The sequence below is a fragment of the Schistocerca piceifrons genome, unplaced genomic scaffold (genome assembly GCF_021461385.2).
Source record: "Schistocerca piceifrons isolate TAMUIC-IGC-003096 unplaced genomic scaffold, iqSchPice1.1 HiC_scaffold_2514, whole genome shotgun sequence".
Taxonomy (NCBI): Eukaryota; Metazoa; Arthropoda; class Insecta; order Orthoptera; family Acrididae; genus Schistocerca; species Schistocerca piceifrons.
In genome coordinates, this window is record NW_025728459.1 from 1,153,241 (window position 1) to 1,173,533 (window position 20,293).

Here is a 20,293-nt window from a genome sequence, read left to right on the forward strand (position 1 = left end):
GACCATGGACGTCGCCCGCCTGACTCCCGCCCTCGGGCGGGTTTACCGGTTGGGCTGCGCCTTGCGTCTCTTACCCGTGATTTTCGGCTTCCTTCTTTGTCCTGTCTTCCTCGCTCCCTCCCCTCCACCCCTCCTTGGTTAGTTCCTCGGCCTCGAATTCGGATGGATCTCCGCCGCGGTCCGAAAGATTCCATCCCCCCGGTGGTGTTCCGTTCCTTTTTCCGCCAAATTTTATGGGAGTTTCGGGATGCTGTTGTTTTTTACACTGATGGCTCTAAATCTGCTGATCATGTTGGGTATGCCTTCACGTCCTTTGTTGGAACGGAAAATCATCTACTGCCACCCTCATGTGGGGTGTTTACTGCGGAATTGATGGCAATTTCCCGGGCCCTTACCTTTATTAAACAATCCCAACACAACCGCGTTTTGTTATGTACGGACTCGATGAGTGGCCTTCTTGCTATTGACCGGTGTTTTTCGCGCCATCCCTTGGTCTCTGCCATCCATGACCATCTCGCTGATCTTCACCGTGCTGCTTGTTCCATTGACTTCCTATGGGTCCCGGGCCATGTGGGTATCCCAGGTAATGAGCTCGCTGATCGTTTGGCTGGGGGAGCAGTTACTTACCCCCGTTTTCTGTAACCCCTCCTGCAGCAGATTTACGGCTTCACATCAAATCCCACTTTGCACAGTCATGGGCCAATTCTTGGGAGGCTACTCCACTGTCTAATAAACTTCGTGCCATTAAGGTGAATACAGGCCCATGGCGTTCTTCCTTTAGCCTCTCCCGCAAGGACTAGACCACACTGTGTCGTCTCCGCATTGGCCATACCAGGCTGACCCATGGTTTCCTTTTGCGTGATGAGCCACCCCCGCTATGTGGTTGTGGAGCCTTCCAGTCAGTGGCCCACATTTTGGTTGAATGCCCCCTTCTTTTGGCTCTGCGTGCTAAGTACAGACTCCCCCACACTTTACCTTTGATGTTGGCTGACGATTCCCGGATGGTCTCTCTGGTTCTAGGTTTCCTCCGGGAGAGTGGTTTTTATTCTCAGTTTTAAAGTTTTTAATCTCCCTCTGGTGTTGGGGCAGGGCGGTGAGTGTTTGGGTGTCTCCCACTGTAGGCAGTGTTCAGAGATTCCCGATTCACCTCCCTGACCGGAATCCTCTTTTCTTTCCCTTTTACTCTGTTTTTACCCCTTCTTTTTAAGGCTTGGTTAGTTTTTCTATTCCCATACGTACTTTCTGCATTATAGCAGTTGTACCTTTTAAGTCACAGGTGGTCTTGCCTATGCTGTTTCAGCATAGTGTTGGGTTCGTTCTCTTGCCAACTTCCCTCATTTGTTTTTACTAATGACAACGTGACTGCCCTTTTACGTTTCCCCTTTATCCGTTTTATTTTTCTGACTATACTGAGATGTCCCGTTAGCAGAATGGAGTCTATTTGAAACAAGGGACTGATGACCTTGCTGTTTGGTCCCTTTAACCTCAAACAACCAACCAACCATCCTTTGTATTCTGTTACTATAAGCTTTGATTTGTTACTGTATCATAGGCTACATTCGTAAAAGATTCCTCGCTGTTGCATGGTGGTCAGTGTTTCTTGTGTAAGCCACGCTTAGCGTATATTGCTATGCGGTCGGTTTTCAAATGGTAGGCACAGAAAATACACTCCTTTCTGTTTTGTGAATTGCGCTAAATTAGTTTTATCATGATCGTAATGTTCCCTGTGTATTCTGTTACTATAAGCGTTGATTTGTTACTGTATCATAGGCTACATTCGTGAATGATTCCTCGCTGTTGCATGGTGGTCAGTGTTTCTTGTGTAAGCCACGCTTAGCGTATATTGCTACGCGGTCGGTTTTCAAGTGGTAGGCACAGAAAATGCACTCCTTTCTGTTTTGTGAATTGCGCTAAATTAGTTTTAGCATGATTGTAATGTTCCCTGTGTATTCTGTTACTATAAGCGTTGATTTGCGACTGTATCATAGGCTACATTCGTAAACGATTCCTCGCTGTTGCATGGTGGTCAGTGTTTCTTGTGTAAGCCACGCTTAGCGTATATTGCTACGCGGTCGGTTTTCTAATAGTAGGCACAGAAAATGCACTCCTTTCTGTTTTGTGAATTGCGCTAAATTAGTTTTAGCATGATTGTAGTGTTCCCTGTGTATTCTGTTACTATAAGCGTCGATTTGTTACTGTATCATAGGCTACATTCGTGAACGATTCCTCGCTGTTGCATGGTGGTAAGTGTTTCTTGTGTAAGCCACGCTTAGCGTATATTGCTACGCGGTCGGTTTTCAAATGGTAGGCACAGAAAATGCATTCCTTTCTGTTTTGTGAATTGCGCTAAATTAGTTTTAGCATGATTGTAATGTTTCCTGTGTATTCTGATACTATAAGCTTTGATTTGCGACTGTATCATAGGCTACATTCGTAAACGATTCCTCGCTGTTGCATGGTGGTCAGTGTTTCTTGTGTAAGCCACGCTTAGCGTATATTGCTACGCGGTCGGTTTTCAAGTGGTAGGCACAGAAAATGCATTTCTTTCTGTTTTGTGAATTGCGCTAAATTAGTTTTAGCATGATTGTAATGTTTCCTGTGTATTCTGTTACTATAAGCTTTGATTTGCGACTGTATCATAGGCTACATTCGTAAACGATTCCTCGCTGTTGCATGGTGGTCAGTGTTTCTTGTGTAAGCCACGCTTAGCGTATATTGCTACGCGGTCGGTTTTCAAATGGTAGGCACAGAAAATGCACTCCTTTCTGTTTTGTGAATTGCGCTAAATCAGTTTTAGCATGATTGTAATGTTCCCTGTGTATTCTGATACTATAAGCTTTGATTTGCGACTGTATCATAGGCTACATTCGTAAACGATTCCCAGCTGTTGCATGGTGGTCAGTGTTTCTTGTGTAAGCCACGCTTAGCGTATATTGCTACGCGGTCGGTTTTCAAGTGGTAGGCACAGAAAATGCATTTCTTTCTGTTTTGTGAATTGCGCTAAATTAGTTTTAGCATGATTGTAATGTTCCCTGTGTATTCTGTTACTATAAGCGTTGATTTGTTACTGTATCTTCGGCTACATTCCTAAGCAATGCCTCGCTGTTGCATGGAGATCAGTGTTTCATGAGCAAGCCACGCTTAGTGTATATTGCTATGCGGTCGGTTTTCAAGTGGTAGGCACAGATAATGCATTTCTTTCTGTTTTGTGAATTGCGCTAAATTAGTTTTAGCATGATTGTAATGTTCCCTGTGTATTCTGTTACTATAAGCGTTGATTTGTTACTGTATCTTAGGCTACATTCCTAAGCAATGCCTCGCTGTTGCATGGAGATCAGTGTTTCATGAGCAAGCCACGCTTAGTGTATATTGCTATGCGGTCGGTTTTCAAATGGTAGGCACAGAAAATACACTCCTTTCTGTTTTGTGAATTGCGCTAAATTAGTTTTAGCATGATTGTAATGTTCCCTGTGTATTCTGTTACTATAAGCTTTGATTTGTTACTGTATCATAGGCTACATTCGTAAAAGATTCCTCGCTGTTGCATGGTGGTCAGTGTTTCTTGTGTAAGCCACGCTTAGCGTATATTGCTACGCGGTCGGTTTTCAAATGGTAGGGACAGAAAATGCACTTCTTTCTGTTTTGTGAATTGCGCTAAATTAGTTTTAGCATGATTGTAATGTTCCCTGTGTATTCTGTTACTGTAAGTGTTGATTTGTTACTGTATCTGGGGCTTTATTCTTTTTGTACTGCGTATTTTTAAGTGTTGGTTTTTTAAAGTTTCGGACACTATGGTCGAAAGAACTGCTTGGCTGATACGTTCATCCGCTCTACGTTTACACTGAGTTTCGCGTTGCCTAGATGACTATATTGTCCAATGATAAATGGTGGAAAAGCTGTAGCAATTTTCTTCGTTTGTTGAATTACCTTAGAATAGTACTAGCGGCGATTGTTATGTTAATTCATCTGGTGGTATGCTACGCATTGCTTTTTGTAGGAAGTGTGCTAATAGTGAATGGTTTCTTGTTGACGCATAGCATCCAAGTTGTATCGTCAATTTGGCGCTTAGGATATATCACCTCATTGTCCTGTGACGTACGGTATGTAGATATTGATTGCCTTTCCTTATACTTTGTGAATAGTGCTAAAATAGTTGCTGCAGCGATTGATTACATATATTTTTCTTTTTACTTTAGTATTTGCTACTTTCAGAATCAGTATGGATGAGCGTGTTTACTTTCCAGATTCTGATACCGCGATTATGTTATGTGAATTGATAATTCGTGATATTGTACGTAATGATGCTGCAAACATTCGGATGTGATGTAAATCGCTATTCCCTTCAGTCTATATACAATATAGTGTGTTCCATGATTGTAGCTTAGAGACCCGAACGTCGGATGAAGTGAACCGGTAGAATCCTGAAAGTGCATTCTATGGCAATCATCGAAACCTGCATAGTTTTCCGCAAACCACCTAATAGTTTCCGACGGGAGGTACTACGTATATCACACTGGTTCCACCTTACCCTGTTCCACTAGCGAGTGGCGTGTGGGATGATCATGGTAAGCCTCTGAACTGGCTGCTGTATTTCAACGAATTTTCACGTCGCGGTCTTTCATGCAACCTGTATGAGGGGGAAGTAGTATGTTTTAGCGGCGGACTTTTCCCGGACGGTGCTTGCTTGGAATTTCAGTAACAAGGCGCTGCTCGGAGCACAACGCCTCTACTGTAACATCTTCTGTAGAGATATTCGAGCATCTGTGCAATTCGTTTGGCTGCCTTTGTGGTCACCGTGGGTGTGAACAGACAATTTCGTACCGCTTACTTACATTATGTAATACCAAAATGTATTATGAGCTCTCCTTAGATTATCTGGCGAAATTTTTAATTTCGAGGTCACTGATTGCTTCGCCCATTGCTCTCCTTAACGTGGTTTTGGATTTGTCCCGATTTTGTCAGCTACTGTTATAGTTTCCTCGAATCGCAGGTGCTCTCTTCGTTCAAGGGCACTTCACTGTCACGAATATCAAAAGGCGGTGAATCTATCTTCTGTCTGAAGACCTTACTTGGACAATACTTTTGAATTCCTACCTTTATCCACATCTCGGTGCTCATCATTGAATATAGGTGCTGCGTGCTGAGATACTCCACTATTTGTATCTTGTCTCTCCTGCTGAGCAAAGATTTCTTCCTATCCTTCTTAACATCCTTTGCAAAACCCGTAGTCCTAGCTTTATGATAACTGATACCTCCCTCTACGTGGATTGATTGGTTTGGGTCTGTTTGTTGCTAGGTCTAAGACATTACCTTAACGGGTTACTTCTCTACTTACCTGTGCAAAGAAATTTTTGTGCAAGATACTCTGGGGAATTTAATATGAATCCCTGTCTCTGGTAGCAGGTTTGATACAACTCTCCCCATCTGTACCTTGAAGTGGAAGCTACTACCACCCCCATTACAACAGCATAATTAGGAAAATCGATAACGGTATTAAAGAACATTTACTGAAGTGATCTAAAACTAAAACTCCAGACCCGTACTAACGTTAAAGATTCCTGTCTGGCAAGAAACGAGGCACGACCACATAGATGTTCCATGTGAACTTGGGATGTCGCTGCTTTTCACATTTGGTATCAAGCAACTCCTGTTGCTAAAACTATCTGGACATAATAATCTTCGCTAAGCGATACTAATAATGGGACATTCCTTTGGATGCTCTCGCAGTTCAGTAATTTCAAATTTACCTTCGCTATAACCCATTTATGCAGAGAAGACGAACTGAGAAAATCGTGGCTACTGTAACTTCCATTTTGGCAGGCAGTTCGTCTGTAATGTGAAAAGCGAGTGGTCAACTTGAAGAGACGACCCGCTTAAACGCCTCACAAATTTCACAACCGAAGTAGTCTCTAACTGCGTGTAGTGCAGACAAGACCTTTTAGGGGGTGTGACGCGACAGGTTGTGTTTAAATGTGAGAGTAGGGATTTGGCTGCGAGCGGGGTTTGAATGGCAGCCGCTGTATGACGTGGAGCCTGGCGGCGGTGCTACCTGGGCTGGTGTGTAGTCGGCTCCAGAGCTGGATTTGGTCCTTCAGTTCCGTTATTGCTAACGCATTGCGTATCTGTCAGAGCTGCAATAACACGGAAGGGATGTTAACCCAGCTAACTACTGTTCGCGTTTCGCGTTTGTGAATAACACAACGAAGGGCTATACGTCATATAAAAGAGCAGCACCACGATTCTAGCAGCGCAGACCTTATTCGTAATCTTTATATATAAGGTACAGCTTAGACAAGTTCTCCCGCAACTGCCAATCAGCAAAAGCATAGTAATTTCGTGACTAATTAACGTACAACAAACCTCAATAAATTTTGAGCTCTCGGTGAGGCGCTTCCACTGGTTCATTGACAAGAGTTGCAGCCTGATTAACTCAGGAGTGAGACACATTTAACTGGACCTTATTACGTGACGTGTACAGCAGTTTCGTAGAGGGCTTTATTTTTATAAGAGGAGGATCCCCTCCACGCCCACTCCGGCATGATGGCCAACTCAAGATGTTTGCTGCCATCTCTGCATAAGAATTAGCTTCCACTAAAGTTTGGTGTCGCAGGATGTGGGTACTGCGATGTCTGGGTACGTCTGGTTAAATTAACCATTTGTATGCGTTCATCTGGAGACAGATTGGTTCGAAGGCCGAACGAAGGGTAGCGGTTTGAAGGTCAGAGGAAAGAAAAGTGCCAAGGCAAGAGCCAAGGGAAAAAATTCTCGGCGATAGTTAGGTCGGATAGTATGAGCAGTAGAGATGTCTTGCTGCCTGCGACAGGTCATGCAAGGGTAGGCTTCTACTCTGCGGCTGCCGCTGGGTGCCGGTGTTGATCTCTCGGTTAGCGTCAGCATACCTGCAACAGGTTCATTACCGTTTTGTGTCCGATAGGTCATATATCAGATTCACAGTGTAGGGCGATGTTGGCGATTTGTTTGTGCGTCAGTGGGCGAGCTCTTCGGTTTCTCTGCTGTAGCCAGTTGGTCGGATTCAATGGCAGCTGTCCTATCGATGTTGATGATATGCAGGGGCTTCCCGACGTTAGCCGCTTGTTGGTGTATGTTACCTTGACATAGGTGGTTATGCCTTAAATTTGGCAGCTTATGCTTCCACCTATGGTTGTGATCATTCTTTCTCAGAGTAAGGATGAAACAAGTCTAGTTGTTGTATACTCGTGTGCCGTATTTTTTGAATTCTTCCTTGAGGGTTTCAAGGTGGTATTTTTGTGAAGACCCACGTGTGTAGCGTGGAGCGTTACTAATGATGCGTAGCACTTTGTTCTGTATGAAATGCGGGCGGCGCAGATGTGTAGGAGCTGTCTAACCCCAGACGGAGCTGCGTACATCATAGGTCAAATCAGAGTCGTGTATATGGACCTGGACACCCTCCAATTCAGTGTACATTCCCTGTTGAGCATTAAGTACATTTGTTTGAGCCTCGAGTGCGCTCCGTTGCCAACGAATTCGATGTGGTCCACCCATGTACGTTTCTGGTCCAGCCACACGGAGGTATCTTTCTCTCGGAAACGTATTGGGCGTGTATGTAGTGTTATGTCTACCATGTTGTTTGCGCAGCAGTTTAGGTCTGCGTGTGAAAGGAACTGCTTCGCACGTGTAAACGTTTCGTTTAATACGCCCTAGTTACAACCACGGCTCGGCAGTTTTGAGCACCGTCTGCATTTGTGCATTAATGTTGGATTGTTTCTAATCTTGCTCAAGGATGGCTGTGTCACCCGCGTAGATGGGTAACGTTGCTGGGAAGTCGTTGACGTACAGGTTGAACAAGATGGTCCCTAGGATGCTTCCCTGGGGTACTCCAGTTTGGATACAGTGTTGTGTGGATTGTTTTCCCTGCACATCAGTGTTGAAACACCTGTTCGTGAGATATGAGTGTATCAGAGATACGAGTCCTTTCGGGCAACCAGCTTCGCTTAGTTTGCGTATAAGGCCGTTGTGCCGAAGACGGTTGAAAGCTTTTTCGATGTCCAGGAACATGGCCCCTGTGTTTTTTCAAGTTGTAGCCGTGTGGTATACGTTCGAATACGCAGAGGAGTTGTGTTCTTGAGTAGAGATTTCTTAAGCCAAATTACTCCGGTCTTAATGGTTATTGCTGACGCAGTGGCTGGTGATGTGTTTTAGTGCTACATTCTCAACAATCTTGCTCAGCGAGCACAGCAGACTGATTAGTCGGTAATTTTGTGGGAGGGAGTGGTGTTTCATGGCTTCAGGACCTAGGCTGCCTTCCAAATGTCAGGGAGTGTTGGTGTTTCAGAATGGCATTCGTTGTGTGCAAGGTATTCTACGGCTCTATCCGTGAACTCCTGGAGGCCACGGTTTTGAATGCCATCAGAACCCACACTTTCCTAGCGTTGGTATGCTTGATGACTAATGTAATTTCATTTGTGCTAGTGCGTGTAATTTCGTCACGCGTGGGCTCGTCTACGAGTCGTGTAACCTCTTAGTCCGTTTCAACTGTGAATATTGGATCGGAAGGAGCCAGATTCGGCATGAAAGACGCTGCACGTAATGTGGCCATAAGCTCTGCCTTCTCCGTCGCGGAGTAAGCTGGACCGTGTGGTCATTGTAGAGTGGGAATGCAATGTTCCTCCTGGTGAAGTGAAGTGTGTGGCTAGCTTCCATACGCCGGGACGTGTGGTACCTAGCTCTGAGAGTTTCTCCATTGTTTCGAAATGTTTGTATTTTGTCCCGTACTATATCCTGGAATCAGACATGCAGTTTATAGAACGGCGCCTGGTACGCTGCCAGTATCTCCTGAGGCGGTTTCTCGTTGAGATGAGGCCCAGGATTTGCTGGGGCAGGGCCGTAGAATGTTTTGGTATTGTACGTGGAATGGCGTCAGTCATTGCCTCTTGGACGGCAGTAGTAAAGGCCTCCACTGCCTCACCAATTTGTTGCGTGTTTATAATATCGTAGGTGTCCGGAATACGACTATCAAGCGTTTCCTTGAGCAGTGTCCAATACGCGTCCTTGCGGTTCACTAGCCTGCGTGGTTCTGTGTCCTGCAGTGTTTTGCCCGTGTGCAGTGTTACAGGCATGTGGTCTGAGTCTAGATTGTTTTCATCCATAATGTTGAGAGTGCATGTGATGCCTTTGATGTTGGCTATGCCTAGCACGTCTGGCTTGTGTTGAGCCTGTGTAGGTGCGAAAGCGAGGACGTCTGGCCCCCAAGTATAATGTAGTTGCGGCGTAGTGCGTGTTCGTATAGTTCCTTGCCGTTGTAGGTACGTATTCGTGATTTCCAGTCGGGGTGTTTAGCCTTCAGATCTCCAGCGGTGATTGCCCGCCGTGCTATGTTCAGAACTGTGCTGACGTCGCGTGTAACTGTGTTTCTGGGAGGATTCTCTTTCTGAACGCTAAAGGTGGACTTCATCTCAGTTTTACCTGTGAGGAACTGTCGTATTTTGCTAAAATTTGGCTCTTAGAACTGAGGATCGTATGTCAGACTTCAATTAGGTGCAAGCTAGCCTGCGGTTTATTCTCGTTTAACGATTAGTGGTGAAGACTTTGTAGCAGTTTTTCAGTTCATATAAATTTACATAGCGAGGTTACCCGCTACTATATTGGGGGCTCGAGTCGCTTTTAACCACTTATTGAAATAGTTGGTTTCACCAGTCTTTGAGTTTGTGTAAAAATTTCGAAGAAAAACTTTTATTAATGCAAATTGAGGCTGTAGTTGAGTGTCATGGCACGTTATTTGCACCTTTATAATCCCAGTGATTAATTTTCTTGCTGGTTAATAGCATCAGGAACAATTTCATTTCACCATTTCGGTTACTAATGCGCTCGGGAAGGGAATCTGAAATTATCGTTCCCATTGATAACGAGACCCCAAATATTTCAGTATATTGCCCAATGACATTTATGTCTTCCCGCACCGTCGCAGTCGCGGGCTCGGTTCCGGGGCCTGGTCTGCTGACCAGCCAGACTGGAAGGCGAGGACTGCTGGGTGAGACCCGCAGTTGCACGGCGCTCCGACAAACACGTGGCAGCGCAGCGCCGCGAGGTCGCCGCTGCACCGGCCCAGGGCATCTGTTGAGGTCACATTAGGCCAGGGACGGCCACGGCGTGCCAAACTGCACGCGTGTACCGATGTGCTGCACGTGTGCCGTCCAGGGCTCGGTACGCCTCGCCACTACTCGGCTTTCCTCAGTGTTTCGCGGCACTGCTCGGCACGGCGCGACATCTTTTCATCCGGCATATGGTGCGTTAGTTGATTCGTAGTGGCAGCCGTGTTTATTCCTCGCTATTTGTTAGCGATTCGTTGGAAGTTTATAGGTACTGTGCAGTGGTTGTTGCAATGGGACAGACGCACACAAAGGGGCGGGGTAGTGAGACAATGTCACGAGCCTTCATAGCTGAATGGGAATTGTAATATTTTTTCGAAGAGAAGGATCAAAATTCTTAATGTCTATTATGCAGTCGCATACTCGGCGGGCACCACAAATTTGCAATAGAACGGCCTTATAATACCACACACAAAGAACTTAATGATTTAGTTGGGGCTGATAGATCAAAGAAGTTTGCGGAATTAAGAAAACGAAGTGTTATGCAGAGAGTCGGATCGAACATGGGAACCCCTTACAAATATTTGTGTTTCTGGTGTTTGTATTTGTACATAATTGTCCTTATAATTCGAATTTAGAGTTCACTCAATTGTTGTTCCCTTTTTTAGCCTGCAACCGAACTTAGTGGCTCTGAGCACTATGGGACTCAACTTCTGAGGTCATCAGTCCCCTAGAACTTAGACCTACTTAAACCTAACTAACCTAATGACATCACACACATCCATGCCCAAGGCCGGATTCGAACCTGCGACTGAACGTAGTGACCTGTCTGTAAGAGCAAGCTACAAAATAGCGCTCAAAATTGCAAGAGTGAATAAGCCTTTCAGTGATGGCGATTTCATCAAGGAGTGTATTGCTGAGGCGGCGGAACTCTTGATGCCACTGGAAGTAAAGAAGTTTGGTGAAATTAGTCTTTCCAGACACACTAGCTCGCCGCATAGATGGTATGGCAGCGGATGTCTACAGGCAGCTAATTGATAGTGCCTGCAAGTTTATTGCATTCTCGATTGCTTTGGACGAGTCGACCGACATTTCGGACACAGCACAACTGGCGATTTATGTTCGTGTAGTCGACACGTGACCGAAGAGCTGTTGGATTTAGTGCCAATGAAAGACACGACGAGGGGTACCGACTTGCTAAAAGCACTTGAAGAGGCAGTTGAAGCCGTTGGCCTGAACTGGAAAATGTTAGTTTCACTCATCACAGATGGAGCGCCAGCAATGCGAGGGGCTCAAAATGGGCTTGTAGCATTGTTGCGTAAAAAAACTAGGACGATCGACAGAAGATTTGTATGGAATTCATTGTTTTGTACACAAAGAAGCTCTTCGTGCTGAATATGCAAATTTGGAGCACGTGATGAAGTTGGTAGTCACCGTAGTAAATTTTTTGAAGTCGCATGGCTTAGTACACTGTCAGTTTTAACAGTTTCTCATGGAACTGAACGAAGAGTACGCAGATGTTATCTACCACTGCGAAATACGTTGGTTAAGTCGAGGGGCATGCCTCGAAAGATTTTTCAATTTAAGACTCGCTATTGTTGAGTTCCTGAAGGAAAAACGAAAGGCAGAGCCAAAATTAGAAGATCCAAAATGAATTGTAGACCTCGCCTTCTCAGTTGATCTGACTGCACACTTGAACGCTCTGAATAAGACTTTGCAAGGCGAGAAGCAGCTTATTACTGATCTGATGGAAAAAGTGGATGCATTTAATAAGAAACTCGCGTTGTGGAAGGATCAGCTCATGACAAAGAATACCGCCCATTTCCCTACGCTCTCTAAAGTCAGAGAAAACGCTACTTCTGACAAATTCGTTTCTGTGTTGGAGGAACTACAGGCACAATTTTCTAAACGTTTCCAGGACACTGTCAGTCTGACATCTGTTTTTGAACTATTTTCTAGACCGTTTGCCGGTTCAGTTGCAAGTGCTCCAGAGCATTTGCAAATGGAATTGATCGATCTGCAGTGTAATTCCCGTTTAAACAATTTTTTTTACGTAAAAACTGTCAAGGAATTTTACGAAGGTTTTCCTCTGGAAGAGTTTCCCTGTCTCCACAATGAGGCTGCAAAAATTATATCAATGTATGGATCGACATACGTGAGCGAAAGATTTTTTCGATTATGAAACTAAATAGGTCACGATTACGTGGCAATCTGTATGTCGAAAATACAAGAAACTGTCTGCGTTTGCCCGTGTGCCGTAGAGTTTGTGCCGGATATGAACTTTATTATGTCTACAGCGAACCAAGAATAATTAAATTAATGGTGAAATTTTGTTGTATTTGTCATGTTTTGTTGAGAATTGTGTTTATTGCAAATTCTGTACAGTAGTTCCAGATGATAAAATTTGCTTGTTTCACATATAGTTGGAATCACTTATTTGACATCATACTGCTTGCTGTAGACTACTTTTACGTCCGTTTATATATCTCAGCTTAAATGTTGTAAGAATTTTACGAGTGACGATGTGAGAAGCAAGATATTGTTGATGTAATGCAGTTTCAAACCCAGCGTTATCGTTATTTTTCTGTAGGTGTACAGACAGCCAACAAAGATTCAGTATTGCTCAACATGATTATTTGTACAGAGCTTCATGTTATCAAATATCGTAATATGAAACTAAGCCACATGCTAGCAGGGCGGTGTTCCTTACGCGAATGCACTGTTGCATGCGGCGTGTTCGTAGTTCCGCGAATGCGCGCGTTCAGCTGGTGTGGTAGTGGGGGACGTGTGACGTCAGAAGGGAGCGATCAGCACGCGTGTGAAAGCTCAGCACGCGTGCATGCACACGTGCCGCGTTCGTGGCCGTTCCTGAATTCAGCAGTCAGGGAAGGACTACGGTTTCATAACAAGTCACAAAATAAACTATTTCAGTAGGGAAGGAAAATCCCATGTGGTAAATTCCTTGACGTCGTTTAAAGATTGCATTGTGGAGGGCATGTCCAACGAAGCGAAGATAAAGTTCGTGAAATACAACTTGATGGAGGTGTGGCAGAAGTGGGCAAATCGAAATGTGGCAGCATTTCCTGACTCGCTGCGTCTGAGACGCTACAGCTAAATAAATATTGGGGTGTGGGAAAGCAAATACACGTGCCGAAAGCGTTCCTGAAGTACGCCAAATTCTTTGCTGTGGGGTTTGTCCTATTGTCGCACGGTAAGTACGGAGAGCTTTCTTCAGTTCGTGGAACGGATGGATGGTGCAACTTGCTAACAGAACACAGTTGTCGGTAATGCAAGCAATTACGGGAATGCAGTAGTGGGCAGCAGAATAGGAGTAATGAGTGGCAGCAGCCAGGAAACTGGATGTTCTCCCAACCGTAGTATGCGAAGGGAGGGCTAAAGATGACGTAAACAGGATCGAAGATGAGTTTACGAGAAGGATCGATCATAGTAAAGATCATGGAGAAATGAGTGTCCAATACGGAGGCGATAATGGGATAGGAAGAATGGTGCAGAGGCTGGAAGCAGCGTGATTGTAAAATTAGAAACATGCTACCAAAGAGAGCATAGGCAGTTGGGAGACTGGGATGTTTCAGACGAGGTCAGGTACTCGAGAGAACAGCAGATAGTGCGCTTGTCCTTCTGCGCTCAGGATAGTAATAGTGTGCATATCGGGTTACACAGGGTAAAGCTATTGTCTTGCGAGTTTTTGTATTGTATTTTATATGTGATCGAGTATTCAATGCCGGTCAGATTTGCGTTGTGTCGTTTGGCACGATTCTTCGAATAATCGACTGGGACTTGGCTGCCGATTAGTGTATCGCGTGTTTTGCCTGAGGGACGGCAGTTGGGAAAGGAGCCGCCGAGTGACAACGGCAGAGAGCGCGTCGGCCGCGCTGTGGCGAGAAACGGCGGACTGGGGGAGGGAGTTCAGTTGTCCCCGTGAGATCGTGACGTCGTGCTGCCGTAAGCCGTTCACCGTCGCCGTATGTTCTCGTCTTACAGAACCGAAATTGTTCCTTTCATTGTTTCGTTCATTCTTTATTTCTTCTGTACTACCAGAGGTAGTGTCACGCATCGCCAAAAGTTATGCTATCGTGTGTGTTTTGAGTGAGCAACAAAAACACAGGATAAATAATTGCTTACGCAGCAGAAATTAGTATACAGCATGGAAATGGCCACTAACTCTAATATCCTATGTGAATTTGATGCCCTTAGGGGATGATAATATACACACACGGTTTGTTGAACATGACAGCTAAGTAAAGCGTGAGATTATGTATCCATTAACTTAACAGAATATTAAGAATGGATGAAATCTAGAATTCTTAGTTTGCACCCCCTTTGATGCTAATTTATCCTTTACATCCCGTATCTCCAAACTGCTTCCCTGAAGAACTACGTTCTCGATTGTACCAAGTTTACTTTTGCGCCATTCATTTAAAGCTCGGAGAAATAAGCTGCTTCCCACAGTGACTGCATGTTATTTCAAATGAAAGGCAAGTATGTATTGCTCTCGTATTTCAAGAGACAAGCTTGCAAGGACTGGGGCCTCGAGATAAAATTTAGTATCGTATTAGCTTGGAGCATTTCAATTTATTAAGTGTGGAATACAGTGTGCAAATGATTTGGTTCACGTGAATTGTGAGTAGCTCTATGTGATAAGTTATTAGTAGTGCGTCTTGTTTTGTATGGGTCAAACCCCCAATTTATTTTACAGCATTTTTGCACTGAAAGAAGTTTCAGACTCACTAGTTATGACAGGATGGGGGCGTTGGGTTGTTAGGGAGAGACGACCAGACAGCGAGTTCACCGGTCTCGTGGAATGAGGGAAGGATGGGGAAGGAAGCCGGTGGTGCCCTTTCAAAGGAACCATCCCGACATTTGGCTGGAGCGATTTAGGGGAACGACGGGAAACCTAAATCAGGATGGCCGGACGCGGGATTGAACCGTCGTCCTCCCGAATGCGAGTCCACTGTGCTAGCCACTGCGCCACCTCGCTCGATCTGTGACAGGATAGCTGTGATAGCTTTGTGCGGGCTAGGATCCTCTGCTGAGGAAGTATGTGTACTATAGCGGAAGAAGGACCGATTATGTTAGAATTTCTGCTTTACTGAGGCAGGCTTGCAGTCGTTAGTGGGCAACGCAGTGAAAATGGCGGAGATTGCCCGCTGTGGTTCCCTCTGCTGTTGAATGCGAGCTTCCGCTGCCGCGTCACCATGTTGCCGGTGAGGGCGTGGCTGTCGGATGTGGACAAATAATTGCTATGTATCATCTCTGCCGGTGGTACTGAAATGTGAGTCAGCAGGCAACACACCGTGCAGACGGACGAGTTCCCAATTTGTACTGCAAACGATGGCTGTAGATTTCGAGCTGGGAGAAGTCTGTCGTGTAGTGAGAAGACAGAATCCATACAGAAAAAGATACACGAGAGAATACAAGAACGGTGACCGTATGCAGAGAAGAAGTTAATAAAGGCTAAGATATATAGAAAGAGTTAACGAAGGCTCAGATTGCTACCTTACCAATTGGGAGACGAGCTTGTATTAAAAAAGCTGCCAATATACAAAATAACGACAAGAAAGTCGTAGCTTACTAGCTACCTCATCGTATTCTACAGTTAACACAACCTCTTGATATTCAATGGCAGTTAGGTGACAGTAACGTTGCCTCTTCTCGACAGGTTGAAGCTGTACCAGGGAATAAAACTACACCAGCCATCGCAGTTGCTTTTGAGGTACGTCGTGCTAGGCTGGGTACTAAGCAGAAGAAGAATCCACAAAAATGGCGGCCACCTGTGGCGTCAATAGATTTTCTCTTTTGAGTCTGAAGAGAGATTTTGGTCGATGGATACAGTTCCCAGTCAGAGACCTGATTCCTCAGCCTTCGTTGTAGTGTCCTATTTGGCTCTTCAATTGAGGACTTGGAGCTGGCGATGGAGATCCTCCAGGACCTCACAATTACGGTTCATGACCCGATCATGGAGAGCCAAAGCTGATAGCGGCAGTCCTTCACGTAACTTTTTTATTATGACCAATTCTCATATGTTACTCTCCATCTTTAACTTGCGTAGGGGATTCTGAATACTCCTTTCCAGAGATTCCCTATTGCTACAAGTTTTTCACTCTAGCACAGTACCATTCCTGCAGGCAATAATTAAGCCTAGCAGTTACTTTGCAGTGGTGAAGGCCTTCTACTCAGTCACAATACATTTCTCAAATTAGTATTCACGTTTGAGATCATTTACGGTCGTCTGTGCCACAGAATGTGCTACCTGACCTCACGTACCAGCCTAATGTTCGGACTGCATGAAATCATCAATTTGTCCCACATTCATGTTACATTAGTTGTACTGTGCGCAATTGGTATGCCGAGCTCTTCATGTGTTATGGTACCTACGTGTCAACTGTTAATGTTGTCCTAATGAAAATACATAATATATATGCAGTTTTACATCATACTTTCTCTGCTCCTTTCTCTCGTCAGCAAGCTACGCTCAGTTAGTCAGTATTATTCTTATTCATATCTACTTTACTAGTTATATACGTCTCACGTCTGTTTAACCTTTGTCGCCTTATCTCTTTCAGAAGAGATTAGCTCAGTTTGTGTGTGCGTAATAAGAAATCTCAATACATGATAGTACAGTGTACTGCAGTTACTACTCTTAAGCTCTGTGTTCAGTTGACCACCTGTTACCTTCTCATCATTTCTTGAATCATGTGGCACCATGGTCCGTCTTCGAATTTCTTTGCTGCTCATTCTTCTGTTGCCACTCACCAGGAATCTTCGGTGAAAGCCCCAGCTGCCCCTGAAGCAAGATTGTCTACGGCGCAGTGTACTCGCAGGGTGAGCCGGCCACCTTGCAGTACGCTGTCGCTGACGGTCGTGTTTGCATGCAGAAGGGGAGTTTCACTGGAACCCTTGTGAAGGAGCTTCCTGGTAAAAGCCGTGGCCTTCTGAACTGTAAACAGCTGTTTAACAGTTGACATAAACCAGATTTTTCTTTCTTGCACAAGCAGGACCAGTTCAGCTATTTCCATTTGTGCACGTGATGCACCGTGTTGTTACCTACTAGACTTTGCTGCTGGGTACCCAGCTTCCTACAATATTCTTTTCCACACTGGTACAGATAGTGTGTGAGTTGCAGAGCCCCAGTACAACCAAATGCACAAATGGAACACCCTAACACCCAACCATAGCCACAGACGTAGTGCAGTGTTATCAGGATGGGTAAAAATTTTCAGTGACAGTGATCGTATGAAGATGACATAAAAATATTCTCAGCCTTAACGACTTCCAACATATCTGCAGCTCATTAGACTTTGAACCTGCTTTTATCCGTTACCCATATATTAACAGAGGCTCAACCACTTTCTAGGGCATATATATTGTTAAATCTGTTGGCCTCTATTTCGAAGATAATACCATAATAATGAATGATTTGTCTGGTAATAGAAGGAATATTTAACTCGGGTCATGTGGTTACTGGAATCTACAGGATTACAGAAAATTTCTGGTGTTGGTCAATGTATATTTCAAAGAATTTTAAAAGGGAGAATTTCAAAGCTGAGATTTAATTCGATGTTTAAAACTACCAAAAATTGCAAGGATGGCCTCTCTAATAAGCGAGGAGAATTTTAAATCTGCACCAATAAATCGGAAGAAGCTGGGATAAAATTGTTGATGCCCAAGCCAACAAGTGCAAACAGGCAAGAAGGAAGTACTGTTAACATATTTTTGGGAATGTAGGACGCAGATTCGTCTAATAACTTACAGAAAGCCTTTCTTTTTTTTTTTTTTTTTTTTTTTTTTTTTTTTTTTTTGGACAGAGATTCGTGTAAGGAACTACACCACTTTCAATAACTTCAATTTTATCCAAATGAGGTGCACTCCTTTTTCGATAGTGTATCCATAAAAGCCACTTTACAACGGAATCGATACAGAAGAGACAAATACCAATGCTTGCTGAAAAGGAGATTTTGGGTTGAAGGGCAGCAGATGTGCCAGCTACGAAAGATGCTTTAGATGAACTATCCAAAGATAGTTGGGTAAAATAAGATCTGCATTTCTAAATGGATAGCCTGGCTCACGGTTCATGGTGAACGAACAAAAGTGTAGGCTGCCTGTGCGGTTACAGGAGGAAGAAATTCGATTTTCAGTATTTCATGAAATTGACGGTATTTAAAAATATAAAATGTCGTGTCTGAAGTTCAGTATTACGTTAAGTCACACATAGTAAGACAATCATGACATTTAGAAACTGCATATTTGTTGAGGCAGCATCAAGATGTGTAAATAGCCAAGACTAAATCCATTCAGCATTTAAGAATAACGGCACTTAGCGACTACTAAAATTTTTCTCACTTACATGCTTACCGTCGAATATGTAGCACATTGACTAATTTGTAAAACAATCGGATGCCTCAAGATATGTTGCGGATGGTAGTTCACTTGTTCCTGGAGGTAGGTGCTTAGCTGTAGTCCCTTCTAAAACAGAACAGGAAAATCAATTTCCCTAGATTTCTAACACCTCACGCATTTACCTGAAAGAACGTTCATGCACATGGAAACCATTTCGACATCACAAGAAGAGACAGGTGCATACTTAATTCAAGAAATTCCAAACAAAAACTGTTAAAATTTGAAATCTTTTGCGTTTTCCCCAGAACTTTCTCTGTGGGTTCCAGAGAGAGAGAGAGAGAGAGAGAGAGAGAGAGAGAGAGAGAGAGAGAGAGAGAGAGAGTGTGTGTGAGTGAGTGTCAGGATTCGAAACGGTAACTTTGTTCGGCTTGCCTTTCGCTGCAGCATCCATTTCATCTAAGATTCTTCCACCTTCAGTAATTGTTAGTTCATATGTGGTAGACCTGGGGCTCCCACATTCAATAAATGTATGGGTATTTGGAGTCACATCTTGACTTCAACATTATCGCAGTAAAACAAGAGATAAGAGGCACGCCACCTGGTTAGAATAGGTGTTGGTGACAAAGATAGCTCGAGCACTGTCTCTCTAAACCCACCAACAGGGACAGGTATTCCCAAAATACGTTCAAGAGGAATAAAGTCAGCATAAGATTTAAACAACGCTGTCAGAACTTGCTTTACATTAAAAGTTTCACAAATGCTTTCTCGGCGTTAATAATAAATATGAGGCTTAAAAATAGGACGCTTTTCTTATTTGAAAGTATTGGTCACAGTATTCCTAAAAGACTGAAGACTGCGACATTTTAAAGCTCGACTGTGGAAATTGAGGGATGGTGTGTGGAGAACAAGTTTCACTTCGTGCAATGCAGATTACATGAGCTTCATGGCAATCGCCTGCACTAGCAGAAATGTCACAGACAGCTCTGAAGTTAGGAAGTAACGTGAAAGAACACTAACCAGCTTTTGGTGAATATCCTACCCTCCAAAGTGAGAAATTAAACTAAACCTGTAAGAACATTTCCAAATAATTTCGGATAAGTCAGTAGCCAGAAAGTCTACAGACGTCTGCCGAATGTAGCCATGGCACCTGGCCGAAACAACATGTTTACACTACTTAAATGTTTTCGTTTGCAATTACGTTCCTTCTTTAAATTAGAAATTGCCTTGCAGATTTGCAACACAATATATGAAGGTGATCCGACCTGTCCTCAATTAAATTTTTGGCTAACAAAATACCAATATAAACTAAAACAGTCAGTCGTTCCGTCAACAGAAACCCTCATCTTTTGAGTTTTCCAAGATCTTTCGAATTTCACCTAACGCGAAAATGACAAAATTGAGAGGAGTTCGATTACCTTCATAAAATTCGACATTGCTGGAAATCCATTCGAGTCAGATATTCTTCCAAGAACTTCAAAAGGTCAAATAGACAGTTCTCTGACGCAATGTGAAACAATTAACAAAAATTATGCGGTTTTTAAAGGTGAGCACGTGTAAACTGGTAATTATAAATATTTCTTCCCATAAATGTGCATATATTTTTAGTTATTGTGCTGAGACTCGGGATATGATGTGTGTACATTTCTCAAAATGATCTGGATACAAGATTTGCCAGTTTTTCGACAGATATGTTTGCTCTTGCAAAGCTGCACATAAATCAATAAGAATGGATTTTGCCTTCCCTTAGTTGGTATTGCGCTAATAAATATTAGCCCACTCCGTGTCGACATCTACATGGCTACACTGCAACTCACATTTACGTGCCTGGCAGAGGGTTCATCGAACCACATTAACAATAATTGTGTTAC